Source organism: Lacerta agilis, chromosome 17, assembly GCF_009819535.1.
Source record: "Lacerta agilis isolate rLacAgi1 chromosome 17, rLacAgi1.pri, whole genome shotgun sequence".
Taxonomy (NCBI): domain Eukaryota; kingdom Metazoa; phylum Chordata; class Lepidosauria; order Squamata; family Lacertidae; genus Lacerta; species Lacerta agilis.
Genome location: NC_046328.1, coordinates 24693122 through 24721052, shown reverse-complemented (window position 1 = coordinate 24721052; position 27931 = coordinate 24693122). Strand labels below are relative to the sequence as shown.

Here is a 27931-nt window from a genome sequence, read left to right as displayed (position 1 = left end):
CCTGTGCGCTAGGTGGCACTGACCTGACATCTCCACGATCTGGCTGGCTAGCACATAGCAGCGTTTTTTTTGCTGCCATGCTAGGATGTGATTCACCTGGCTCGCACCACAGCACTTCAGAAAAAGGGCAGTCTTCTTCTGCTGCAAGCCAGCTGATTCGCATAGCAGCGCAGCAGCAGAAAGGTTTTTCACTGAAGTGTGTAATGATTTCATTTTGAAACTGGCATAGCTGAGACCTAACCCTAACGCGGAACTGAACCTAAATGTTTAGCAGTATTTCTTCTCTCTTGTCCTGTTCAGTTCTGATCCAGACATTAACTTGAAATGATTTAATAACTGGCTCAGTTACTTTGAACTTATTCAGGTGCAGATTGATGTCATCAACTATTATTCTTGTGGAGTAACTCCGGTGGGAGTGAATATAATGTTGAATATTTAACTAGAAACCTTTTTATTTTTAAAACATGGTGATGGATCCAAAGGACAATGCTTCTTCCTCCATGGCACTCCCCTGAACAGGATTTGCTGAAGCCTGAGAACTTGCAGTTGGAAGGGGAAATTGTAGAAGACCATATAATTGCTTAGGTGCATGCCTGGGGATCATTGGATCTTGACTGTTTTCACACACTAATGCCACATCCTGTGTAAAAATCTATCAGTTATATTTTATCTGCACAATCAGAATGAATTTAAGGAACCAAAAGGCTTTTCCTGTGCAGTCTGAGCAGGAGCGGTGAACATTATTGTTAATTGTCGCAGCTTGTCTTCACTTACCCCACCTCACTGCCCTGCTCACAGTTGTTAAGAATATTCTTACATTATGAATGGTCCATGTCACCATTAAGAAAAATAGGAATGGGCCAATATATATGTGGACTGTCCCTGGATCAAGTGACTTTTCTTCTTTAAGTTCTCAAAGTTCTTAATCTAGCTCAAGGCAGAGGCTGACTTTGCCACTTCAGGGGTGTGTAGGTGTGTGTCCAGCTGAGCACCCCAAGTCTGAAAGAGGAAACATTCCTTCATTTAGGTTTGGGGTGGTCTTTTCCCCTTCTGTGGCCCTAGCCATATTCCACCTTGGAGCACAACTGAGAGTGACCTTCAAAGGGGGAGAGAGAGAAGCTGGGGCACTCCATGTTAGGGGAAGGGCTGCAGCTCAGTAGCATCTACCTTGAATGCCGACGGTCCCAAGATCGGTCCCCAGAAACTCCAGATACAGCTGTGAGAAACACCTTCTTCAAATGCTGGAGAAACACTACCAGCCAGTTGTAGACAATACTGAGCCAGATGGGCCAGTGATCTGGCTCAGTATACGGTGGCTTCCCATGAGAAAGTGACCAGTCTCTGACCCAAGGAGCTTGCAGTTTAAAAGTGGACCACAGGGAAGGCAACAAGATGGATGCAAGGCCTTTGACTGACCCATTTGTGCAATTTTGACTGACCCATTTGTGCAAAAGATTGATTGCCACTGTTAAAGGTAATAAACCCAGATTTTCATGTTAATTTGTATTCAGAGCTGCTTGCCGTTTCACAAATTATCTCCCCACCCGACCCTCCCACCCCTTGTTAACTATCCCCTTCTGTTTCAGTGTATCTGAAGAAGTGTGCATGCATACGAAAGCTCATACCAGGAACAAACTCAGTTGGTCTCTAAGGTGCTACTAGAAAGAATTTTCGATTTTGTTTTGACTATGGCAGACCAACACGGCTACCCACCTGTAACTATCCCCTGCTGAACTGCTCAACACTTTCTTTCAGGAGCAAAATGCCTGGGTGTTCTCTGGGGCCTCACCTGAGCTAGACCTCAATCCCAGAACATAGTTTGAAGGAAAACAGTCCTAGAACATGTGAAGTGACACAAGAGTGCCTTCAATACAAGCAGAGTGTGCCATTCTCTCCACCCCTCCCGGCCATCTGAGATTAGGGGTCAAACTGCAGACAGACAACAACATCATAAACTTTTAGAAATTCATCTCTCTCCCTCCCGTTCTTCCCAATCTTTGTTCTGAGTCTCCTCCACTCTCAAGCCCCCACTTGGCCTCACTGTGTTGGGGAGGGGTTAGGAAAGCAACTTACTCAATAATGGTTGGGGCACAAAGCCTCTTGGCTAGCTTTGCAGCTGCTGGAGTAAAAGAATGGCTCTTCTCTGCCTGCCACACCAACTAGATATCCCGCTTTGACTGACCCGGTTCTACGAAAACAAAATGACTCTCTGGCTGAGGCTGCAGAGCCCACCCCTGCCTCAAGGCATTTGACTGCGACTCACAAGGGGGGAATTTCCTTTTCCTTGACCTTCCGGGCTATTCATTAACTGAGGTCAACTGGGTCTCAGCAGCAGCTTCAGCAAAGCTTCCAAACCCTGCATTTTAGTAGGTCACCCTGTCTCTCTCTCACACCCACACACACAACAAGCATGTGCACAGGATTGTTTCAAATTACCGGTACTTTCGTCCAAGGAGCTCAAGGGGCAACCATGGCTCTCCCTCTCCTCATTTTAGCCTCAGAAACTCTGTAGGGCACTGGTACCAGAGCCTGCAATAAACCCAGATGCCAACTTTGCTGCCACATACACCCCGACAACACCATAACTGGCCCCAACAACATCAAACATACCATCTCAGGACTATTTAATTGCTCATCTTCTAACATTGTGTATGCCAGGGGTGGTCAACTCCCAAGAGACTGCGATCTACTAACAGAGTTAAAAACTGGCGGTGATCTACCCACTTTTGGGGGGTTTAGGTAAAAAATGTCAGGCAAAAATGTTGATCTTTTTTAGGAGAGCCAGTGATCTACCAGTGATCTACTGCAGGCGTCCAGTGATCTACCAGTAGATCACGATCTACCTGTTGGACGTGCCTGGTGTATGCCATCAAATGCCAACAATGCCCTTCAGCTCTCTATATTGGACAAACGGGCCAAACCCTACGCCAAAGGATAAATGGACATAAATCTGATATCAGGAATCACAAGACAGAGAAACCAGTAGGAGAACACTTCAATCTCCCAGGACATTCTATACAAGATCTCAAAGCAGCTGTCTTATTACAAAGGAATTTCAGAAATAGACTAGAGAGAGAAGTTGCTGAATTGCAACTCATTACCAAACTTAAAACCATGGAGAGACCTGGTCTGAACAAAGACATTGGATTCTTATCTCATTATACATGACAAAGCTATTTTTAGCCATTCCCACCATCCTTCTGAGTAATACCCCTCCCCACTCCCTCACTATATATAAGGGTCTGGTGACTTCTGTTTCAGTGTATCTGAAGAAGTGTGCATGCACACAAAAGCTCATACCAAGAACAAACTTAGTTGGTCTCTAAGGTGCTACTGGAAGGATATTTTTTTATTTTTTATTTTGTTTTGAATATGACAGACCAACACGGCTACCTACCTGTATCTGTAGGGCATGTTAGGCTGAGAGAGAGAGAGAGAGAGAGAGAGAGAGAGAGAGAGACTGATCCAAGGTGGGATAGAAAAAGGTGGGATATAAATGCAATAAAATAACAACAACAACAAATCCTAGTGATAGGTGTGGGATAGGGTGTGAAGTTCATTGGAGCACAAAAAGGCATATACTGTACTTTTGGTGGACTGGGGTGGGGGGAGAACACAGTTCACCACCTTGAGCTCCTTGAAAGAAAGGTGAGATATAAAGGCAATAACAAGCAAACAGCACTCCCTCTTTAGAAGTGAAGCTGCGAGCAAGAGTTTTGCCACTTCTTGGATTTTACAAACTGTCAAAAAACTGCCACGGGTCAGCTTTTGCATGTGACTGGCCAGCAACCCACTATGGAGAGATCAGGGCCTGGTCTACAAACCAGCAGGGTCTGCGGGCCTCACAACCCACCCCCCACCCAAGACTTAGCTGGCCCAGAACACATCTGTCAAGCTGGTCATGGGCCATCATCAGAGCCGTCTCATCCATTGGGGCTGGTGGCGCGGCGCACCAGGGCGCAATGGCCTGGAGGGCGCCTCCGCCCTCCAGCCCCGCTGGCAGCGCCTGCCGGCAGCGCCCTCTGACTCCCGGCAAGGGAGCTGGCCGGCCACGCCACGCCCTCTGGCTGCCCAGCAGAGCACAGGAGCTCTGCGCGCCCTTCCAGCGCTTCCGGGACGGGAGGCGAGGGCAGCCGGCTCGCGCTCCCGCGCGCAACCGGATGGCGCGGCGCAGCCGGGCAGCTCGCGCTCCGCACGCAGCCGGCCGCCCGCCCGATGCAGCGCGAGCTGCCCAGCCGCGCCGCGCCGTCCAGCTGCGCGCGGAGCGCGAGCCGGCCGCCCTCGCCTCCCATCCCGGAAGCGCTGGAAGGGCGCGCAGAGCCCCGCGCCGCTCCAGCGCCACGCCCCTCATCCCCCGCTCGCCCACCCCCCTCCCAAGGGGCGGCAAGCGTGGGAGGGAGGCGGCGGAGAGGCGGCATGGCGGGGGCGCCAGAGGGATAGCCGCGCCAGGGCGGCAGATCCCCTTAAGACGGCTCTGGCCATCATAAATGCTTGGCTGGTCACATGTTGTTCCACCCTTGCCATATGTCTCAGGGTAGCAGCTCTGATACAAACAACCTCCAGATCCACACCACACATTTAAAGCACATGCTTCCCCCCCTCCCAAGAATCCTGGAAGCTGTAGTTTGTTAAGGGTGTTTGGAATTGCGGCTACGTGGGTGGGAAAACTACAATTCCCAGGATTCTCTGGGCGAAGGCATGTGATTTAAGTGTGCATTGGGTGTGGTGGTGTGAGACAGTGTTACATCGGTTCATCCTTGCCCTGTTTTTCTAGCGAGCAAGAGTCCCTGGAGCCCAGCACTTACGTGGCTCCCCCACACCTCAAAAAAATGCCCATTGCCCATCTTTTTCTTCTGAGTGATATAAAACCGAAATCCCCCAGGCCAAGTTTAAATGTTGCTTCTCAAGTTGCATAGTTGGAGAAAACAGGTACCCTGCATTACTGAGCAGTTTTTAAAAAATAAATCCTGGCCAGAGATCAACTTGAGGATGGTTTGGTGCTTTCTAAAAAAAGGTCCAAGCTCTGTGTCATTCTTTCCAACTAAAGTTGGCAAGAAGGCCCACTCGAGGAAGAATGAAAACTCAACTCCCATGTCACCCCCACCCCATCCCCTTTCCGTTCCCACCCTCAGGGATTTGGTGTTCCCTCTCTCCAAATAAGAAAAGCATAGCCTTCAACATCCAAAATTTTAAGAGGGAGAAGCTAACACCAGCCTTATGGAGATAACTATATTTATCCCGGGGAACATTATGGTGGAGGAGAACACCCACAGTCATTCTGTTAGGTCTCAAGAGACCAGAGATGGAATCTTCAGCTGACATCAAGCCTCTTAAAAGACAATGCAGAGCAATCTGGAGGTAGTCAGTTTAGGGATTGGCTACACAGTCAGTCTTGGAACATATAGTGGAACAACAAGAGCACTTTGGAACAGCTGCAAAGTGCTTCTATAGCTCATCACCAATTATGCACAATCGGACTCAACGTATCTAGGATGAGGAGGAGCGTTGCTCTGCTGCAGAGCTGAATTCTGCCAGCAAAACACATTTCCATGCCTGGGCTCAGACCTGCAATATTATGAGCATGTGCAGAGTGCCTGTCCCTCCCTGGTTCCTTGATATAGGATTAAGGGAGCAGAGCTTCCAGATCAGAGAATCAATGTTGAGCCCTCAAACTGAACATTTTAGAAATGAATAATCCACCCAGTTCTGTGAAGGAGCAAAGCTCAAGAAGTCACAACGTATGGTGCTTCAGGAAAGGCCACAAGCAGGACATGAAGGCAGCAGCACAGGATGCTCAGAGGTGTCCTGCTTCAAAAGATGGAGGCTCCGTGTTGCTGTCATGACTGGTTGCAGTTGCTAGAGCCAACTTCCTCCATGGACGTGTCAAACTTCCCTTTTAAAGGTCTTCTAAAGACAGACAGCGGCTTTTGCCACATCTTACAGTGATGTATTCCTAGGATGAGGTATGCACTGTGTGAAGTATTTCCTTTAATCTGTGCTGTATTTACTGCCCCTTAGTTCCTTTGGTGGACCCTGAGTTCTAGTATTATAGGAGAGGGATTCCCACCCCCCTCAATCTACTTTCCCTACACTACGTAATGAGTTGGAAAACTTTTTCAGCTCAAGGAGAGCTGCGTTCCCTCATGGGCAAACTTCTAGAGGCTGCATGCCAGTGGAGGGCAGGGCTAGAGGCAGAAGCAGTCCAGCCCGTGAATGCGATTCCGTATAGGAGGCAACATTCCAGCCACCCAAAAGCCAGAGGTTTCAACACACCTGCACATCTATGTGTCCACAGTCTGCACCCAGGCAAGGATGGGTTCCTCCAGATGACCTGTTGTGTACTGAGCACATTCATCCTGATTTGCTTGCACAAAGCTTATCTGGAGGTTAGACTATTTACAGTCTTTATCGAACATTTATTCTGATTTGTTTGTGCATTTATCCTAATTCACTTGTGGGCGGGGGGTGGCAGTAAACACCTTCCCATTCAGTCTTTGTTTATCCCACACTTTCCAGAGCATTTCCCTGTCACTTTCCAAACTGCAAAAGCTTGATTCTTTTTTCTTGTTTTTTTTAAGTGGGCTTGCTGTGCTAGGGGCAAAAGAGAGATCCATCATGATTGCACAAACCTAAACTCATGGGATGCACTTGACACCCTCTTCCAAGTCTGAAGGCACCACAGAAGACATCATCACAGCCAGGCAAAAGCACCTGAGGGCATGGAACAGGGACAGTGAGAGTCCTGAGGGCCAGAGACAGATGCCTGGAGGGCCACATGTGGCCAATAGGCAGGAAGTTCCTCATGCTTGATCTGTAACTTTATAAACCTACCCAGTGATTGTCTGCGCACCACCTCTCTTCACAAGAGGAGCTTGAACCCATTTTTACATATTGGGGATCTAAAAAATGATGTCCGAACTGACATTGAAATACACATGCACGCTACTATTAAAATTCTCATCCTCTTCCATCCTTTTCTGGTATGGAGGAAAACCTGGACGTTGACCGTCTTGCTGTTAACCAGAAGGCTGGTGGTTCAAGCCCATCCAGGGATGACTGTGGGCTGGATTCCTGCATTGCAAGGGGTTGGACTAGAGGGCCCAAGATATACAATTCTATGAAAACCATCAGTGCGCATCTATAGAACTTCATCCATTTGCAGGGGGGAATACTTCAGACCACTCACATTCAAAAGCAACATGTTTAGAAAATGTTATTTTCATTTTAAATGCACTACTATATGTTGTTAACTGCATCTGCACATATCCCAAATGACAAAAAAATGTAAAGCCCTAGATGTGTTTCTCGAAGCTACTAACATGAGTTTGGCCAAACTGCGGGAGGCAGTGAAGGATAGGCGTGCCTGGCGTGCTCTGGTCCATGGGGTCACGAAGAGTCGGACACGACTGAACGACTGAACAACAACAACAACAAGATGTGTTTGTTTGAGGGCACCGTCTACATTTATCGCAGCACAACTGCTGCTGCTTCCCTCCCCATCTCCTGATTATTTAGCTCTTCTCCTCTTTATTCCCCTCCCAGCCTGCCTGTCAAATTAAGAGTAGAAGCTGCTGCTTTTCAGCCATTCCTTTTTTCTTTTCTTTTTTAATTATCTTTCGCTTCCTGGCTTAAGTGGAACCAGCAGTGGTGCAAGCAATTAATCCCAAGGAGCATTAACAGCAGGGCCTGGCTGCCTTGATTGAAACTCATCGCCCAGCCCTTACACATCCTCAGACCTTGCCCCAGCACAATGGCTCCATGGGCCACCTCTCCAGGATTCATTAATATGAGTAATTAAAGAAAGAGCCTTTCCTTGGGGAGGGGGGGTGGAGCAGGAAAAGGAAATTGCAGGGGGTGGGGGTTAAGCAGAACAGGGAATCCCCTAACACTGATCTCTGAACCCTACTTTCGATACCAGGGAATAGTCTTTAAAATTAATTATAGACGAAAAAGCACCTCCATTTGAATCCATTGGTTTGGGTCATAGCCTCCGGAGCAGAAGAAAACAGGCTTCCTCCATCTTCCATGTGACAGCCCTAAACCCCAACTGATTATTCTCCACTATGAATTATTCTTCTCTATGGCTAACAAAACCAGAATAAAATTATGCAAAAATAAATACTATGGAAAGATGCTTGATTTGCACAATGTACCAAAGACACAGGGTTCAAATATCCTTAAGCATGTACTTTGGGCACAACTGAATTCTGATCTTCTCACTGAGAAGCAGACACAGCCATTTCTCTGCATGACAAAGGCCCTCAAAATCAGCTCTGTGTCCATTAAGTGCTTGAAATGTAGGAACTAAAACATGAAGGAGCAGTAAGTGGGTCCTAAGGCAAAAGGGGAGCCATCAGCTGGTGCACAGCCAATCTTCAGAAGGAGCATGGAAATGCTACCAATCTAAAAGAGGGGTGGGTGGGTATGGTATATTTCTGACCAGAAGAGAATGAAAAACTACAAAGAGACAAGGAGGGAATATTTCCCTTAGGCCTAAAAAGCATCTGAGAAACATAAAATGAATTAGAGGCAAAGGAATTCGACACACAATAAATTCACTCAGCTCAACAGGACGTGCAAAAGGCAGGAAACTACGACGAAGGACAATGGAAAATGGGTTAGACAAAAGGTGCAGTGTCCTCCCTTTGGAATGTGGGGTCTGCTTTTTGCAGGGGAGGCGAGAGCAAACAAAATGCTTTTCTCCCCCAGCTAGGTGTGCAAGGAGAGGTGGCAGCTGTTGCAGAGATATAATAATTTCCAAAACTTGTTTTATGTTCAGCCACGGTGACAGCAAGAGGGCACATTGTAAAGGGCCAACTCAACCCAATGGAAAAAGTGCCAAAGGGCAATACTGTAGTGACCAATGTGACATTTGGAAGCTTCTTTACACAATCTCTTGTGTTTTAGGTACATGTAATATTATCTGAATTCCAATTAAGATTAAAATATTTGTGTGTTAACTGGACTGGCTTGATCTTCCCTACAAAAATATTCAAGAAGTATGCTGCAGATAGTTTAAATGCTTTCTTTTCATTGTGTTTTAAAAGATGCGACCAATGTAACAGTTTCACAACTGAGGTATAAATGCAATCAATACATAAATAAGGCAAATGTTTTCTCTAAAAGTATGAATAAAAAATAATTTCATCTGTGGCAACATACTAATGTTTCGTGGGCAAGTGTCAAATTTATGGTAATGTTTATTTGAAAGTGTGGGGAAAAGGTTTTCCTGCAAATTACCTGTGGCCAACATAACCACTCTGAGGGTTTTTTATTTTAAAAAAGTGGTGTATAAATATATGAAATAAAATAAAATTAGGAAATAACATGGCCAATGTAACCTGTGTTAATTAATGGATAGACACTCACAAATAATTGCTTCCAAAGAAAGACCCTTTGCATATGGCATTTTACCAGGTATTCACTACCCTGTTTCTCCTAAAATAAGACATAGCCATAAAATAAGCCATAGCAGGATTTCTATGCATTTGCGAAATATAAGCCGTTCCCCAAAAATAAGCCATACCCCAAAAATAAGCCATAGTGACGTGGTACCTCCCATTAAAACAGCCTGGGGAGGCGTGGCTATGCAGCGTACCGATGCGACACGGTTAAAATAAGACATCCCCTGAAAATAAGCCATACTGTGTTTTTTTGAGCAAAAAAAAATATAAGACGGTGTCTTATTTTAGGAGAAACACGGTAGTTACAGTTGAGCATCAGGTCCATGTGGGAAGTTGTAATGTCCTGGGGAATTTAAAGTTAGCTGTGGCTACACCCTCATGATTTGTTTCTTTTCAACCCAACGTTTATCATTATTTTCAGGGAATACAAACGTTACAGGTCCCCTTATTATTGGCATCACCTGGCCAACCAATTTTCTTTTCAATTTCCCCGTCTCAAACTCAAGAATAACAAAATTGCCAACCGACACTTCAGCGGCTGTTTCTGCTCCCGCTCCTTCTTCTAGGATAGCTGCATTACCTACAAGGACATCGTTCTCTGTGTTTGTGGTGTTTTTATATTAAATTATGTTGAAAATTCATCTACATGTTTCACTGGGTTGTCAAGTTCCCTGAGGTAAGGCAAGAAGAGGCCTTCAGCTCCTGAGGTGAATTTTTATATCTCTAGCTCAGGAGTGGAGAAAACACCTGGTGCCATACAGGTCACTCAGGGAGCTACATGGCCAAGTGAGGATTTGAACTCTGGTCTCTCCATAGTCCTAGTCTGACAGTCTAACTCCTACTGGCTCTCTTCCTCTGGGGAAGCCATCCCCTTCCTGGTTCCTTCACCTGCTGCCTTCCCCGGCCCCAGAACTGTTCTGCCTCAGGCCCTGCCAAGGCCAAAGGCCCCAATTGGCAAACTCCCTGTCTCAGTATCTCAGGCCAGCAAAAGTGCAGCTGTTGACTCTTTGCACATTCTGCAGCTGTTAAAGGCACAGGAGCTGTGCCAGAAGCAAAGTGTGGCAATGCCAAGGCCAAACAGATTGCCTCATGAGACAAGCCTACCCTCTCAGACTGGAGAACAGAGCCTGTTATGTGGACCAGGACCAGGACCAGAGAAGGCTCCCATCCCTAAACCAGCCTATTCTGTGCCTATTTACTTGAAAGTTCGATTGGGGCAGCTCAGAATGACCAGTTTATCGAGCCCCTTCATCCTGATTTGCTTCATGAAGGCTATATCATAGAACTGTAATGCTGGAAGGGACCCCAAGTACCATCTAGTGAGCATTCATCTCAGTATGGTTGCAGGGTGCTGAATCATTCCTTCCTCCCACACTTTTCAGTCCATTTCTCAGTCTCTTTCCAAACTGTAATAATCCATATGTATTCATTTTAAAGGAGGGCTTGTTGCACCTTGGGTGCAAGATGGCATTAACCCACTTTAACTGTGCAAACCTAAATTTATGCTATGCAAAACAGTGACTGGTCTGGAGGCACCCAACGTTGGGTCTGGCTGCTGTAAAGCACCTAGGGATTTGTACAAAAGGTGGCATAATAAAAATATTTCAAATCAATAAGCAAAGTAAAAGCCCACTAAGCTGAACGGTGCTTTTCCCCCAGTAAGTTAAGTGTGCATGACAAACAGTTTCAAAAGTGGCACCCAAGGGAAAAGTCTGTTGAATGCAGTTTCTCCCATCGCTGTAGAAGAGTGAAAGGAAAAGCTGCACATGGCTGAATTCTTACTTCTGTGCTGTTTTCTGTGCACACCCAAGTGCATTGCAGGGGGTTGCTCTAGATGACCCTTGGGGTCTCTTCTAACTCTGCACTTCTATGATTCTATGAAATATCCACAGTCAACACCATGTTTAAATGGGGTTACTGCTCCGATGCGTAACAGCATTGGCACAATGTTCCCCAACCACAGATGCACAGAAACACGTCTGCCCCCCACTTTACATTGGGCCTTAAAAGTTTTGGGAGCTCTCTGAAGGTTTGCATCTTATAACTCCATGCAGTTTGCAGAAGGGGGAAGAGACTGAGGGAAAGATCATTTGTCTTCCGCCTTCTGTGGGAACTGGCTCCCTGCTTGCTGCGGCCTCCACGCCCACCCAGCTGTTGCTTCAACGGCTGAAATTACAATCTGGCTGGAAAAAACAGGGTAAAGGAGGGAAGGAACTAATCCCCTTGATTCCTCCTAACAGGTGCTCCATAGCAGCAGCATTACTGATGGAAGGGGATCCCACCCTGTTCTTCCGCTGGCCCCCTAGGGGCCAACTTGCTTGAGTAACCAACGGCTAGTTGGCACTAATAGCTTAGCACAGTGTTTTTCAACCTTTTTTGTGCAAGGGCACACTTGTTTTATGAAAAAAATAACGAGGCACACCACCATTAGAAAATGTTAAAAAATTTAACTCTGTGCCTATATTGACTATATATAAAGTAATTCTCTTGAATAGGAATCAAATAAACACAATTTTTCCCACGGCACACCAGGCAACATCTTGTAGCACACTAGTGTGCCGCGGAACAGTGGTTGAAAAACACTGGCTTAGCATGCAGGTCAGTGCCAGGTTAAATCCTCTTCAAAGAATGGTGCATCTGCACTTACCGTGCAAAAAGCACCTGGGGTTTGGCTCAGGCCTGTTTGGAGCATGGACAGACCAACACCCGCAACCAGAGCTCAGCCCCAGTTCCTGTTTTGTTAACTACTCGTGTGGTTGCCATCAGCGATCTGGAATTTCACACAGGTGAGTCCTTCACCAGCCCATTTGATTTCCATGTTGGCCAGGGAAGGAGGGAGGGGCTTCATTTCCTATTGGATCAGGCCAAACGTCCAATTGCCCAGCATCCTGTTCCCAATGGTGACTGGTCAGATGCTTCTAGGCAACCCACAAGCAGGGCATGAACAGAGAGGGCAGCTTTCCAGTTTCTCCTCAGCAGCTGACACTCAGAGGTGGCCTGCCTTGGGTCATGGAGGTTCCACTGAGCTAGTTGCTGAGGACAGACTTACGCCCACCCCCATCAGTGGCTATTCCTCCATCCCACACCCATCCAGACATCTCCCATAGCTGGTCTGTCACATTAGTGCCGTCCCACCCTGTTGCTATTTATAACAACCTACAGTAAGCCAGCCCACTTTGCAAGAGGAAACTGATCCCAATCGAACCACCCCAAACTTCCCCTTCAGCCCCACCGGGGACTTTTTTTTTTTGCCAGCGTGAGACTTCCTCCCTGCTTCTGTGACTGAGAAAGCAAAGCCGGGGACTCCCCACCCCCTCATCAGTAACCTTATCAGGCCCCAGCCTCACTCAGGGGCTCTTCCTGGGATGGGCAGGCCCACTGGAAGAACAAATAGATGGTGGGTTTTTTTCTGGCATGCAGTATGGAAGCTACAAGGGGGTCTGGTGAGGGGGGCACCGCAGGGTGGAAGCCCTGAGACTCCAAAGAAATGCAAGTTATTGCCAAACCCAAAAGACGCAAGGCATAGAGCCCTTTGCCAGTTCTTTCTGCAGAAGTTTCAAGGCAAAAGGCTGATGTAGGCATGACATCTAATGTGGAAAGTACCACTCAATCAAAGCAGCCATATGGGATGCTGAAACATGAAAGTGGTCCTCGTAACCCCCTCATGGCTGCCACTAATGCATAGGAGGGATGTGCATCAGATTTGGGTGAATCCCAAATCCCAAAGCAAAAGTTGGGTGCCTAAAAGGGACTTTTGGCTTGTCAGAGGAGAAGCTAGGTCAGTACAAGGAGGCAAGAGTTAAAGTGCTTTATGGCACCTCAGCAATCCGGGCATAAGTTTACAGACGTCTATCACGTCGCCTGTTACTTGCCTTTTCTCTAATCAAACAAGTCCCAAATGCTGCAACCTTTCCTCATAGGAGAGTTGCTCTATCCCCTTGGTTGTTTTGGTTGGCTTTTTCTGAACTTTTTTCCAGGTCTACAATAACCTTTTTGAAGCGAGGCAACTGGAACTATGCACATCCCCACTCTGCTGGCTGAACCTGAGGTTGTGATCCGAACATGCCCCTGATGTTTTGGCCACGGGTAGGTGTTCCTGGCTCCACATGTTGCCACACATTTCATGGGTGTTCCACCCAGTGAGTCCCCACAAACAACATGCCATGCAGCAGCGCTCCATCCAAACAGCATGGCCTTAGGTACAAAGGTGGTTCCCTCAAGGTTTGCTCAGGTGGCAAACAAGAAACAACCATGTGTGTGTGAGTCACAGGCTGAAGACTGTTAGGCCCCAAAGGTACACAGGTGGTGTAGAAAACGCTTTTGCCACTGGCTTGCTGAGCTGAGCCTTAAACCAAGCTGCCTCTCTACCCTCCCCAAAATCAGGCCTTTCTCTGCAGACTGACCCTGGGAACCATGGGTCCTTCCTAATAAAAATGCCCTCCCTGGCCTGGGGAAGATCCCTGCTTCACCTCAACTGGGGCAGACAGGACCGTGTGAATGCAAACCCACAACATTACAGCCCAAACACATAGTCTGCCCCAGCAGCGCTGAATTTATTAACTCATTTTATTTCATGAAATTTATACACCCCTTGATTGCAAACAAACATACAAACCTCAAAGTGGTTTACAAAAAGATAAAACACGAAAATCAAGGCAAGATTACATCAATAGTTTAGAACGTACAAAAGGTTAAAATACTAAAAGAGATTAAAATTCGCATCAACTTCCTAACCCTCTCTTCAGAGGGGAATGGGTGAGGGGCAACGTGAGACCCCTACGCTGAGAGCATGCTTCCTGCACTGGGAGCAACCCCCCCTTTTTTTTGCTTTACCCCACATAACCAGTCCCAGCTCTGCCTGCTTATGAGGACAGGAGGCAGAGCAGCCCCAGGAAGCAGTAGGCGTCAGTAAGGCAAAGGTATTTCTGAAGGACTGAGTCAGAACTACGCCAGAACGTCTGCCTCACAGTGGGGAGGTCTTGTGACGTGAGGGTGGAAAACGTACTAAAGCTCAACCTACCCACGGCACCTAGCACCTTCCCTGACACTTAAAATAGAAGAGCGGAGAGAAAAAGTGTCACCAGCGTGAATAAAAGAATAATTGCAAGGGGGGCACAGTAAAAGGCTCAGTGGTTTGACGATGGTGGCTGGATGTGGAAGGGCAGAGGAACTGGAAGCCAGAATCCCCAGAGCGTCAGGCTAGGACCTAGGAGCCCAGCGTTTGAAAACCCGTGATTTAACGCTGAATTGGGTTCCCCACACATTACCATTTAGTGCTAAAGAGTGGATTTCCCAGGGGAAAATTGCAGGGGAAAGGCAAAACCACTCAGCCCCATGCCTAGAAAGCATGGGACAAGCAGAAAACCACTCCGGCCTGTGCTTTCTAGGCAGGGGACAAGCAGAAGTGTGGACAAGCCCTCAATCACGAAGCTCCCTGCGTGACCTTAGACTACTCACTGCTTCTCAACCTAACCTACCTCGCAGGGTTGTTGTGGGGATTATATGAGAACTAGGACCTGACAGACCAGGGTTTGAATCCCAACTCGGTCACGAAGCTCACTGGACCAGTCACTGCCTCTCGGCCTAACCTACCTCATGGTTGAAACAGTACCATGCATTTGTGTTGGGATGGGGTGGAGATGATTGGAACCCTCCCCACATGCTCCCAGGTCCTCTGCCCATGGGCTTGGGCTCCCCTCTTCCACCCCTTGGCCACCCAAGATACAGGTACGGTGATTTTTGTCTTCACCAGAAGGCCTTGAAAACCCCTGGCACCAGGCATGTTAGCTGAACCTTGGAGCTTGCCCCAAACTGTTAGGCGAGCTGGATGCTAAGTTTATATTTTATTTTACATTATTACACTCTGCTTATCTCTCGCTCCTCCTTCCTTAATCATTGCTTTTCTAAAATAAACTCTTTATCATCCAGAATACTGGAGGTTGGCTGGCTTTTTTGGGCCACGGCCGCCTTATCTCCCACACACCAGGCGCTGAAACTACAAGCTATACAAGCTTTCTGCAGAGACTCAGGCTGACTCTTGCATCCAGCAGAGACTAGAGGAAGTCGGCTGGCAAGTTTCCCAATTCCCAGGATAAAAGCCAGGAGGATCCCCACTGCCCTATAGCTTGGAGGCTTATAAGCAGTGTTGTCCAAAGGTTAGAGAGGTAGGGAGGTGTTATACAGGGTGGATATACCCAGAGGACACCATAGCAGGTGGTGCTTCAGGTACCCTGCTACTCCCGTAAGAACTTTAGAGCAGTCTGCTGGATCAGGCCGATGTCTCATTTAGCCTAGCATTCTGTTCTCACAGTGGTCAACCAAATGCCTGTCGTTTCCCGTGGTTTCCAGAAACTGGTATTCAGAAGCATTTCTGCCTCTGACTGTGGAGGCAGAGCATAGCCATCATGGCAAGTAGCCATCGATAGTCCTCTCCCTTCCAGGTCACGTAGAGCTTTATAGGTCAAAACCAGCACTTTGGATTGGGCTGGGGAGGGGGGTGGAATCAGAAGCCAGTAAGGTTGTGTGGAAGATCCATCCCTGCTTAAAAGGACAGTTTATACTTTCAAGGGAATCAAGTGGGTAAACGTTTTCTTGGGCTGAATCGCTTCAAGACTGCAGGTGGGGGGAATGCTGTGACCATAAAGAGCCAAGTCAGAGCAAAGAAGCCAGCCTAGTCTCCCTTGGCATACTGTTTCTCCATGTGCAGGGAAAGGGAAGCCTTCACATACACAGCCACCCTGAAGGGCTACAGTCAAGTAACTGCTTGTTCCCCCAGTGACACCATTTAAATCAGCAGGATGTACTACAAACCAGTCACAGATCTCTCTCTCCCCCTCCCAACACACAAAACTCTTGGGATTGCTCATGTGGCCGTAAATTCCTGAAGATGCATGCAGACGTATTTCCTTTTGCCTGGCTCAAACCTACTGCAAATCAGCTTAACTGGGTGACTGTCATCATATGATGGAAACAGCTATAACTGTCTCCACACTGTCCATTACCTTGCAAACCTCTGCAAATGATTTCACAGGCCGGCCGGGGCGGATCTACTATGAAACTAATGAAGCTTAAGCTTCAGGGCCCCAGAAGTGACTTTAGTCCACATTGCTTTAAAATGTTGGGTCTAATAGACCCAATTTGAATTGCACGACTCAAATTGATTATTTTTGTTGTTGTATATATTTCAACAATCCCAAAGTTTGAGAGTCAGGTGCTCTAAGGGTGGAGTGATCTGTTGGGAAACAACCCCATTGAAGAAGATAAGTCATTAACCAGACCTTGTTGCAAAGGGGCCCCCTTGACAGTTCAAGCTTCAGGGCCCCAAAAATGTAGGTCCACCACTGAGGTCAGCCCAGGGGAAAACTGGAGGAAGAGAGAGGCAGTGTGGTGTAGTGGTTAGAATGCCGGACCAGGAGCTAGGATATCCCTACTTGCCCACCAGGAAACTGAGGGAGTGAAGCTCGCTGGTCTGACCTACCTCACAGGGTTGTTGTGAGAATAAAATGAGGAGGGGGAGAACCATGTATGCTACCTTGAGCTCCTTAGAGGAAAAGGTGGGATATAAATGAAATAAATAAATAAATAGTAAATAAATAATAAAACACTTAGATTCAGCTGTAAACCTAGCTAAACACAATTTCAGAAGTCTTCTTCTTCCGAAAGCGTCACCTTCTCTATTCTTGTCATCACAGCTCCTGCTTGCAGGAACAGCCTGACGTTCTAAAATGGGAACACTGTGGAATAATTTGCCTTTAATAAGTCGCAAGTATTAACTTTGTTCCAAGCAGGTCAGACAGTTTAACTTGATAATAATATACAGTATATATCTTTAAGAAGAAGAAAGAGGGGGAAATGGGCCACATTGTTGAGACCAGTCATGTGAGCCCTCAAGAAACATGGCAGGGTGAGGGAGGAAGTTTGAGAACAGCCATAAACAGGGAAATTTGCCTCTCAGCCCCTTTGCCTGGGATTATTAATTCTGCAATGCTGCACCAGGACATAGTGGTAACCTGGGAGAGAAAATCTAAATGGCACACAAGGGGTGTGATCTACTGGGAGGTCCTTCTGCAAAAGTCCTATGGAAATGAATGTGGGAGAACATTCCCCTCAACTGTGCCCACCTGAGGTAATATGCTTGTTTCCTGCTATGCTGCTCTTAAGACTGCCCAGTAACTTGTGACCTCACCAAACTCCATGCTCAGAACAAGGACTGCCCCTGTATGGCCACATTTGCACCCTACATTTAAAGCACTATGATACTGCTTTAAAGGATTCTGGGAGCTGTTGTTTGTTAAGGGGGCTGGGAGTCGTTAGGAGACCCTATTCCCCCCTCTCAAGAGCTAGAAATTATCAGAGTTCCCTGTAAAGAGAGACTTTTTATTAAACCACTCTGAAAATTATAGCTCTGGGAGAGGAATAGGCAAGCCTGGGGCTGATGGGAAATGTAGTCCAAAATGACTGGAGGACATCAGGGTTGGGCAAAGGCTGGGCTACATGCTCAGTTGTGCACCAATCCATCCTTTGACTCCAAAAACAACCAGCATCTGAAACCAGTTAGTGGCTTAACTCGGTTCTCTTAACAGCGGCTCCATTCAAAGACAAGTGAAACCTGTGGATGGAGTGCTGTTTGCCAAAGGCAAATCTTGGATCTGACACAAAGAACAAAAAGTAAAAGAAGAACTACCAACACCACCATATTAAGAGCCAAGACAAAGTTTAATTAGGCTTAATCGTGTCTTCTAAAAGTGACTGAAGCTGAAATATGCTGGATAGAAAAATGCAAAAACAAGTTGCTCAGAGTCAACTGATAGGCCATTTACATGCGGTGGAATTGCAGGGAGGTCAGATGGGCCAAGGAGAGGCAAAGTCAAGTGCTGGATTTGATTCCAGGATGCCGCAGGAAACGCTTCTCCTTGGCAGGAGCTGAAGGTATTAATTTTTCAAAGCCCTGAGCAACTTAGGTCCAAGGTACCTCAAGGTCTGCCTGAACCCTTATATCCCATCTTGATCACTGAGATCATCTGCAGGAGCGTTGCTGGTTATTCCCAGAGTTGACGAGACTCATTTAACAGTAACAAGGAACTAAGTCTTTAGTGCGATTTGTCCCCAGGGGTGATCCTGTTCATTCCACCTCCATGTGGAATGGAGATTTAGCAGGCACATTCTGTATCAGCTTCTAAACACCTGCTGAAAACTTTTCTATTCCATCAGGTTTATGCAGGAAATTAAGAACGCATATTTCCATAATAGCTGGTTTTCCATTTTAATTTTTTTTATATACGGTAGTTTTCATTGCGCTGTTTTAAACGTGTAATTGTTGTAAGCTACTCAGATTTTCTCTCTCAAGAATAGAGATACTGTATATACACATTTTTGTAAATAAAATACATCAAGTGATGTGACGGATGCAATGTGTCTGAGCGGCTCAACACAGGGATCAGCCTGCTTTCTTGCAGACAAGGCTGGCTCTTCCGTTAGGATAAAGTGAGGCAGCCGCTTCAGCTGGTGTATTTTGAGGGAGAGGCCACAGGCAGAGCTGTGTGCTGCAGGCCTGCCTTGCACTCGCTAAGCTAGTCTGCTGACCTCAAGTGCAGGGCAGAAGGACACTGACACATCACCAGTGTTCATCAAATACAATTCAACTGCCAATCTGGCACATGGAATAAGGGGAGGCGCCATCCTGTCCTTCGCCACAGGAAGCAATATGACTTGGGCCGGCCCTCCTTGGAGAGCCTCATAGGAGTCTCCCAGATTTAAACGTCATGGCCTCAGCTCAGGTTTCTCCCTTTCTGTTTTAGCAATAAAGCACTGAGCCCAAAGGACAGGAACCACCTGTGCAAACAGGCCACTTTTGAACTCCAAATCTGTTTATTCGGACCGCTTCAAGACAGGCAAAAGGGCCTGATGCAATCACTGCACAAAGCTTGCCATGTCCTCCCAGACTGGCGGGGAGCAGCTGGACCCGTTTTTTTCTCCCCTTCTAACCCAAATCAGCTGGAGATCCCTTTCAAGTTGGAGACGGGGAAAGAAATCCGTTCCTAATGACAAGTCCCAGATTTCCTGAATGGAACCGTGAGCTGGAGAGGAAAGGAGCAAGGAATCAGCACCCTTCCTTCTTCCCCAGGCGACAATGACCACAAAATGCACACAGGCTCCGACACCCTGGATAGTTAAGCAAAAGAGAGCTCACACACCGAAGCAGGTATCAAAGGCCAGATTGAGAGAGGAGCTAATTGGGGCAAAATTCGAGCCCAGGCAGACCAAACCCAAAGCAGTTTGGTTACCTGAGGCAATTAATCCACCTGCTTCTCTACGCACTCACTACATTACTGAGCATTCTGTGATATTGCAGCAGGCAGCTCAGAGTTCAAGTACCATGTGGCAAGTCTGTTTGTTTCAACGCAGGTCTACCCAGTCTCATAAACAGTGGCAGGGTGCCCCCCCCCAACCCAGCTTTTGAGCAAAGGAGGTATTTGTGAGAAGGGAGTGCTATTTCCCCTGAGTCTCTCTCCCCTTCCTCCCACCACTTGTACTGGCCAACATTTTTCTCTTCAGTCAACTGAGCTCAGATGGGGCTACCATGCATAGGGTGAGAGGCTACAGGAAGATGGGATGAGGAAGGTTCAGCTCACTTCACAGGTGTGCCCATTAGTGCTTCAAAAACAGCACACTCTGCCCACTTTATTTACTACTTAAGTTATTCTTTCTCCACTTACCGTAAATCTCAGCTTTCAACCTTATGAGCCCCCCCGGTGGCTTGCCAGAATCATTTTAAACTACTAGAGTAAAACAAGGTAGGCATAAAGACAATTTCTTCTTGGGGCTGAGAAAGATAATAGGATAGTAAATGCCAGGCAAGCAGATCAAGAGTTCCACAAGCAGGGTGCCACCAGAAAAAAGGCCCTGTAATACCACTTAGACACAATTGGGGCAGGTGAGTGTTTTTTAAAATGATGCAGCGCCAGATTTAGCAGGTTTAGGGCTAAGGTGTGCAGGCTACAAGCAGCAGCCAGTTTTAACCCTTATATCATCTTCTGCCAGTGAGCCCCCCCCCCACCCTATCAGAAAACAGCTGGCCCTTGGGAGTTTTGTCTCTCCTGGAGATGCTGCAGAGTACCCTTTGCCTGAAAAGCAGATGCTCTGCCACTGAGCCACAGCCTGTCCCTATTGAATTGAGTAGGATTGATCCAAGCTAGTAATTTGAAGTTAAGTCCTTAACTGTGTGTGCATGATTTCTCATTTTCCCTCCTCCCTATTCAGAAGCCCTGTCAAGAATCCAATTGCAAGGAAATGCCTTTAAGAAGGAGGAGGGAAAGAAAGCTTTGCACCAGCCTAGAGGGGCACAGAGGGCAAGCATTTACACATCAAAGTCATCACTGGGCAGGGCCTGACCATGTTAAACAGCTGGCTGGCAATCTAGATCCTCCCCCCCCCTTCCTTACAGAAGTGGGAGAGGGGAGAAGGGGCACAGGATTGAGATTAGATCTGGAATCCTGGGCTAAACTACTTCTCTATGAAGAAGGAAAATAATCTTGGCCCAAAGCTGTGGATTCCTAGGCAGGCTTCCCTCTTGTGTGTTTTGAAAAATAAAGGAAATGCTCTGAACTTCAAGGAGGAAGGACGTTGTCATAAAAGACGCTTGAAAAGAGAGGCTCACCATTCCAAAGTGGTTTTTTAAAATTATTTTTTAAATGCAGCCTGTAGCTGGTGAACCAAGATATCACAAGCTGGATGTTAGAAATTATTAGTCATTCTAGGGGTTCCTTTTTTACATTATTCGGGGGCAGTAGCAACCTTGGCATCTTTCAAGTTTTCCCTTCCCTTTCCCCACTTGCTAGAAACAATCAGTTCAGTGGGGAGAGCAGAGGCTTCCTAAACCATGATGGCTGGGGCTGGTGGGAGTTGTAGTCCAAAACACCTGGAGGGCACCAAGTTGGTGAAGGCTGCTGAAGAGAGAGGTAAGGAAGGAGCTCATCACATGTTGAAAGCACATGAGCCCCCACACAAATGATCCTGGTAACTGTAGCTTGTAAAGGTTGCTGGAAACTGTACCTTTGCAGAGGAAAAACTACTGTTCCCAGGATTCTGGGCGGGTGGGTGGGTGGGGTTCATGTGCTTTGAATGTGTGTTGCATATGCTTTAGATGTGTAGTGTGGATCTGCTGGCAACTGGAGTTTCATGTCTTGTAAAAATTTGGGGGCAAGGCAGCTTGGATCCTCATCCTCCCAGGGCTATCCGAAGACATTTCAGTGCCGAAGGTGGAAAAGCCTCCACCCCACCCTGCATACCATAATCGACATGGGGCACAGCTGTGAGGGGATTTATCCTGGCACGGGCTCTACTGAAATGAAAGGAAGCTGGTCAGGCTACACCTGGAGACATAAGAGTATAGGATCAGGCCCATGGCCCATCCAGCCCAGCATCCTGTTCTCACGATGGCGTACCGGATGCCTGTGGGATACAATGAGGATACGAGCACAAGAGCCTTCTCCCCTCCTGCAGCTTCCAGCAACTAGTATTGAGGAGCACTGCTGCTCCAACTATGCAGGCAGGCCATACCATTGCCATCATACATCCAGTTCTGTGCACCACATTTTAAGGACATGGGCCAAGTAGAGCATGCCCAGAGGAGGTGAGCAAGGTGGGGAGGGAGCCGGGAAGTTAAATCCTCCTCTGTGGAATGGTTGAAAGAGTTGGAGAAGAGAAGATGAAGGGAAGACACGGTTCTGGTCACCTCACCTCAAAAAGGATGCAAAAGATTCCAAAAAGAGCAACCAAAATCATCAAGGAGATGGAGCAACTCCTCTGCAAATAAAGGTTGTAGCATTTGGGACTTTGTAGTTTAGAAAAAAAGGCAAGCAAGAGGCGATGTGATGAAGGTTTATAAAATTATGTGTGGCATGGAGAGAGTGGACAGAGAGGAGTTTTTCTCCCTCTCTAATATTAAGGTAAAGGTAAAGAACCCCTGGACGGTTAAGTCCAGTCAAAGGCGACTACGGGGTTGCAGCACTCATCTCACTTTCACGCCGAGGGAGCCAGCTTTCCGGGTCATGTGGCCAGCATGACTAAACTGCTTCTGGTGCAACGGGACACCGTGATGGAAACCAGAGAACACGGAAACGCTGTTTACCTTCCCGCCACAGCGGTACCTATTTATCTACTTGCACTGGCGTGCTTTCGAACTGCTAGGTTGGCAGGAGCTGGGACAGAACAAGGGGAGCTCACTCTGTCACGGGGATTCGAACCACCGACCTTCTGATCGGCAAGCCCAAGAGGCTCAGTGATTTAGACCACAGCGCCACCCACGTCCCTTCTCTAACATTAGAACTCATGGACATCCAATGAAGCGCAGAGTTAAACTATGGAACTCACAGTGATGGCCACCAACCTAAAATGGCTTTATAAGAGGCTTAAACACATTCATGGAGGAGAAGTCTATCAATGGCTACTAGCCATAACAGAAGCTATGCGCTACCTTCCATTGTTGGGGGCAGCAATGGTTCTGAATACCAGTTGCTGAAAACCACAGGCAGGGTGGGGGCTTTGGAGCTTAGGTCCTCCTTGCTGGTTTCCCCCATGAACCTTTTTTTGCCACTGTATGAACAGGATGCTGGACTATAGATGGGCCAATGGCCTGACCCAGAAGGCTCTTCTTACGTTGCAATCTTCGAATCAGATCTGAAAGGTTGTCACATAGAAGCAGACTAGTTCTCTGTGGCTCCACGGGGTGGGATTAGAAACAGTGGGTCAAGAGCAGCTTGGATAATTGCACAGAAGGAGATTTTGACCACATTGTAGGAGAAGCTTCCTAAGGGTAGCAGCTGTTTCATACTGGCACAGACCGCTGGGAGGGGGGTCCCTCTTCTTCGCTGTAGGTACTTAAGCAGAGTCTGGGCAGCCATCTGTCAGGGATGTTGCGGTTGTATCCTGCACTATGAATCCTGCATTCAGCCAGGATGGGCATGCTAGGCAACCTCCAAGGCCTTCCCAGTGACTCTCAGAGTATCTCTTGTGCAGCAGCCTTTCCTTCTAGAGGGGCTTTTGCCAGAGAAACATCCTACTGGGCTGAGCTTCCTCAGTCAGATCAGAATCCATTACAGTTATATTAGCTGTAGTGGCTTAGTAGAGCCTCCATATTCAGCAGGAGCCTACCACTAAATACCAGCATCAAGCGACATGTTCAAGCTGCAGCCTTCCTGCCCTCCCCCTGGGTTGGGAAACAGGGAGATGGACTTGAGGGACCATTTGTTCCCCTTGCCCCTGCCATTCTTGGACTCTGATTCTGACACCCACAATCTGCCTCCTCCTATTTGTGCTGTGGTAGAGCCACCTCTAGCCCTGCGCATCCTAAGCGTGTGAGGAAAGCCCCGCTTTCTCTGGCTCTGCTCCCAAGGAAACAGTGGCGGGAAGCTCCTTCCAAACCAAAGAGGCCATGGCTGAAAAATCCTTAATCGCTGTGTAAACAAACCCTTGGCCTGGCATGAGGCAGGAAAAGGCCGCAACTTCCTCTGACCTCACCACTCCAGAGGCTGTTGTACAAGATACAGGGAGTTTTTTGAGGAACTGAGAGAAGCTGAGGAGAAGGCAGTTTAAGGGACTCAGAGCTTTGGAAGGACCAGTGCCTCTGGTTCCGAAGGATAAGCCAAGTCAAGACTTAGTGTGGACATGCAAACAGGTGGGGTCTCCTAAAAAGGAGAAGGTGCCTGCTCTGTACCTTCTCTGGTCTTTCTGCTGCTGCACTCAGCCATGGTTTGATGTGTTGTCCAGAACCAGACTTGGGCCCCATCTGCACTATCTGTTTAAAGCAGTACCATGCCACTGCTTCCTCCATAGCACCCCCCAAAGAATCCCCCAAAGAAGTGCAGTTTGTTAAGGGCGCTGAGAGTGGCTAGGAGACACCCACCCACTGCTCCAAATTCCCCCCACAAAGCTCCATTTCCCAGAGTTCCCTGGGAAGAGGGACTGCCTGTTAAACACCTCTGGAACCTGTAGTTCTGTGGCAGGGGGGAGTAGAGGTCTCCTAACAACCGTCAGCATTCTTAACCAGCCACACTTCCCAGAATTCTTTGGGGGAAGCCGTGACTGTTTAAAGTGGCATGGTCCTGCTTTAAATGGATAGTGCAGCTGGGGCATCACTCATGTGTCGAAAGCCATAGATAGCACATGACATTTTTATGCCTGGGGCAAAAGCAAGACAGCACCTTCCCCTGTTCCACCTGCTTAAACTAGTCATGAACGAGATACCGATAGCGGGTGGTCTGAGAGGTACCCTGCTCTTGATGGGATGGGGTTACACTCCCTCTGAAGGAGTAGGCACGTAGCTCGGGGGTACTTCTGAATCCTTTGCTGTCTTTTGAGACTCTAGTGCCCTCAGTTGATGAAGTGCCTTCCATCAGCTTTAACTGCTGGCCCAGCTGTGCTCCTATCTGGAAAGGGATAGCCTAATGTCTGTTACCTATGCTCTGGTAATGCCTAGGTTGGACTACTGCAATGTGCTGTATGTGGGGCTGCCTTTAGATTCAGAAACTGCAGCTGGTGCAAAATTTTGATGGCAAAAACAGCCAGAAGCATGGGCCTAGAACAAGTAAGACAATAGAAATATTTAACTGACCAATCACATCGGTTCTGCCACCCACAAAAAAGCCCTGCCCCCCCCCAAATTGGCTACACTCATGGAAGGAAAAAGGTTAAGCAGCCTTCTCCATTCACCTCCCCGTCCCCCCAACTAGGGCAAGGTGAGGGGCGGGGGTCAGACCTCAGTGGCACAACCTTGGCATCGCATGCAAAAATGTCCTGGGTTCAACCCCTAGTGTCTCAAGGGAGCAGGTGCTGGAAAAGACTATTTTTCTGCCCAAGACCCCCTCTGGAGAGGCCCTGCAGGTCTGAGTAAATAACACCAGGCTGAGTGGGTGAATGGTCTGATGTGGTGGAAGGCAGCTTCCCTAAAACATGAAGTCTCAAGTGCTGCTTCCAGTTTAGTTTTAAAAGCAGGGAGTAGGAGAGAAGTTATTAGGTACAGCTGAGCATATAAGGTGCCTTTTGGTCCTCGGTGATGTAGACTCAGAAGATAGTTGTGGTTGGATGTGTAGGGAACCAAATAAAAACGGCAGAACACTTTGCACATTTTCTTTTTTAAAATCACTATGGAACTGGCCAAAATGGTAGACTTTGCTCATTTTCAAAGTGGGGAAACAGCACCACCTCTTGAACAGTTTTGCCACTCTCTTACCCGCCCCAAGTCTGGTTAAGTATAAATGCTCAGATCTTAGTCAGTTTGGAGTCACAATGAGAAAGACTCATTCCTGCTTGTGTAACCTGTGCCTCTGGAGAGTAGCAAACTAGCTGGAACAGGGGGGTTCTCCCTACCTTTTTACAAGGAGCCCTCAAGCTGCATCAAAAGCTATAGATTTAGCAGCTGTGCTCCTGCAATGCTTTTTATTGCAATTATAAAATGAGGAAAAGGCTCTCCCAAATATAATCAAATTGACAAAGTGTTAATTGAGATTGTCCAAACAGAGATAGGTGACGTAATTAGGCTAATCTATACACACACCAAAGCTAGGAATCACTTAGGGGCCCAAAGGCATGCTCTGGGAGCAGCTGTAAAGTGGGGAGAGAAGGACACATCAGAGAACAGCAGGGTTTGCAAAATGGTGCAGGCAGCAGCATTTATTCCTGTCAAAGCAAACCCAAATACAACTTTTTTTTTAAGGCCACATACAATGTTTAAATAAAATAGGACAGGCCCCCATCAGTGCTGGCGACCCACTGATTGATGAAGGCACACCTGTTTAGGAAAGCAATACCCCAGACATGAACTTCTGGTTTTATTATTCTAACTGTTTTAATTGCAATGCTTTATAATTTTTTGTTTTATTGTGCATTGTAATTAAGGATGTTACCATGCATTTTAATTAAAAATTGATTCTATAGTTGTAAACTGCTTAGAAGCCATTTTATTCTTTTTCTATTGCATTTATATTCCACCTTTATCTCCGAGGAGCTCAAGGAGTCATGTCCATAGTTCTCCATCTCCCCATTTTATCCTTGCAGCAACCCTGGGAGGTAGGTTAGGTGAGTGACTGGCCCGGGGTCACCTGTTGAGCTTCCTAGTTCAGTGGGGGCTTAAATCTTCGTCTTGCCCAGGTCCTACTCCAACACTCTAACCACTACACCACACTGGCTCTCAAATTTTGACATACAAGTGGCATATAAATTAATTATTATTAACTATAATAATTAATTAATGGTTATAAATGTAATTATTATGATTAATAATAACAACAATCGCTGCAAACAAGGGCCCACATTGCGCCACAGCCTAAACTTTGGGAGCGTGAGACAGCAGGTACAGGGTGCTGTTCTCCTAGTTCAAAGGTAATCAAAGCCGAACACACAGACTACTGGGGACTGTGGCGTGCTTAAGGGTGGTGCTTTTCATGAAGTCTCTACTTAACAACAGGCAGAACAATCCTCAGCCATGCTGCTGGCCAAGGAGGAAGGAGTCAGCAGGTTTTCCCACCCCTTTGTTTCTGCTGTACCAGCTTGTTGATCAGGCCCCTCAAGGAACCTGAAGCCTGCAGCAGTAGTTTCTGCATTTTTACACTAGTGAGTGGCCTGCCAGTGCTAAGCCATATCCTAATTTCTGCCATATCCTAATTTCCTCCAAAGGCAGGGAACAGGGGTTAGGATTGCACTGGTAATCCCAAATAGGAGGCGGGGGTGGGAATCAGTAGGATCTGCTTTAAGTGCTACCACGGAAACAAAGTTGAAAAGTCCAACATAAAAATACCCAAAATAAAGGAGAAAGACACTAGCCCCCCCCAGTAAGAATCTATAAGCATCAACACATTTAAATTAATACATGAAAGCAAATTGAGAGGCCACCTTGGAAGTTTAGTAGACCCAAAGTGAGATGAAAATGGGGGGTGGGAGACACACACACACACACAGACATTATTGGGAAAGTAATGCGCAATTTCACCGGGATGTTCAAATATGTGTTATCCAATTGTTATGGAGTATCAAAAGCACACTTTCAGAGCCCAAATAGCTTCTTTTTTTAAGAGCTAAGCAATATAAAAAGCAGCCAACATTTGATGGGGAGACTTGTAGGATCATTTGATGGGGAGACTTGCATCAGCTTGGGGAAGAGTGGGGACTTTTCCATTCTGAAAATAATGCTGGAGAGTGAAAGCCACCCCCCCCCCCTCAACACTGTGGCTCTCACACACATCCCAGGCTACTATTGCATAAAAAAACAAAGTACCCGGTAGGTTTTTTGGGGGGGGGGGGCACATCTAGTTTGGCCCTAAGGCATTGTGTTTTAAGAAGCAAATTACCAATGCCTGAAGTTAACAGAAGGGTTTAAGGAACTGCAAAGATGGAAGAAGCTTATCGGTAGCAAGACAAAGAGAAAATGAGATCTCAATGGAAAACAACCCAAAATCTTACATTGGACAGCTGATCCCATTAACTCTGGAATAAAGCTATAATGGAGAAAACTACGCATAATCTGAGATTTCGAA

At 47.1% G+C, this 27931-nt stretch overlaps 1 protein-coding gene across 3 annotated transcripts in view; it reads right to left on the bottom strand.

Moving 5' to 3' along the window:
• ARHGEF2 (Rho/Rac guanine nucleotide exchange factor 2) overlaps positions 1-27931 on the bottom strand; it is a 95079-nt gene that overhangs the window by 53516 nt on the left and 13632 nt on the right. The window contains exon 1 of one of the 3 annotated variants that reach the window (XM_033136457.1): positions 2074-2169. The exons of the other annotated variants lie outside the window; for them this stretch is intronic. The gene's annotated coding sequence lies outside the window, so the exon portion shown is untranslated. Of the gene's footprint in view, positions 1-2073; positions 2170-27931 lie in introns of those variants that run through there. 3 annotated transcript variants of the gene reach the window in all.